Source organism: Ceratosolen solmsi, unplaced genomic scaffold (assembly GCF_000503995.2).
Source record: "Ceratosolen solmsi marchali unplaced genomic scaffold, CerSol_1.0 scaffold31, whole genome shotgun sequence".
In the NCBI taxonomy this organism is placed as follows: Eukaryota; Metazoa; Arthropoda; class Insecta; order Hymenoptera; family Agaonidae; genus Ceratosolen; species Ceratosolen solmsi.
The window spans coordinates 1059448-1059805 of NW_011948432.1; the positions used below are offsets into that span (position 1 = coordinate 1059448).

Below are 358 nucleotides of genomic sequence, written 5' to 3' on the forward strand. Positions count from 1 at the left end.
GGAAATTATTTTTTTCCCAGCCCGAATATTTATTTCCCATGTAAATTACTTAGATTAGAAGAGTCAAGGAGCGGCCGGAGGTAAGATATATATGGTACATAATATACTTTTTAGATTTTAAATCCAATAGTGTGATGCGCCCAAAACCCACTGAAGTACCCTTGAATTAACAAATTATCGCTCTATATTTTGCAGAGTAATTGTTCTAGAGATAGGATTATGGTATTTGCTTATAAAATTACAGAATTCATTGAATAAAAGATTTTGCCTATTAAAGCTACATTGGGTTAAACCAATTTTCATCTTCTAATTCGCTTATATACTTAAGCTTTTTGCTCTGATAATAATATTATAATGC

The 358-nt window shown here is 30.4% G+C and overlaps 1 protein-coding gene across 1 annotated transcript in view; it reads left to right on the forward strand.

Annotated features, from left to right (window-relative positions):
• Cdk12 (Cyclin-dependent kinase 12) overlaps positions 1–358 on the forward strand; it is a 17072-nt gene that overhangs the window by 645 nt on the left and 16069 nt on the right. The gene's annotated exons all lie outside the window — the stretch shown is intronic.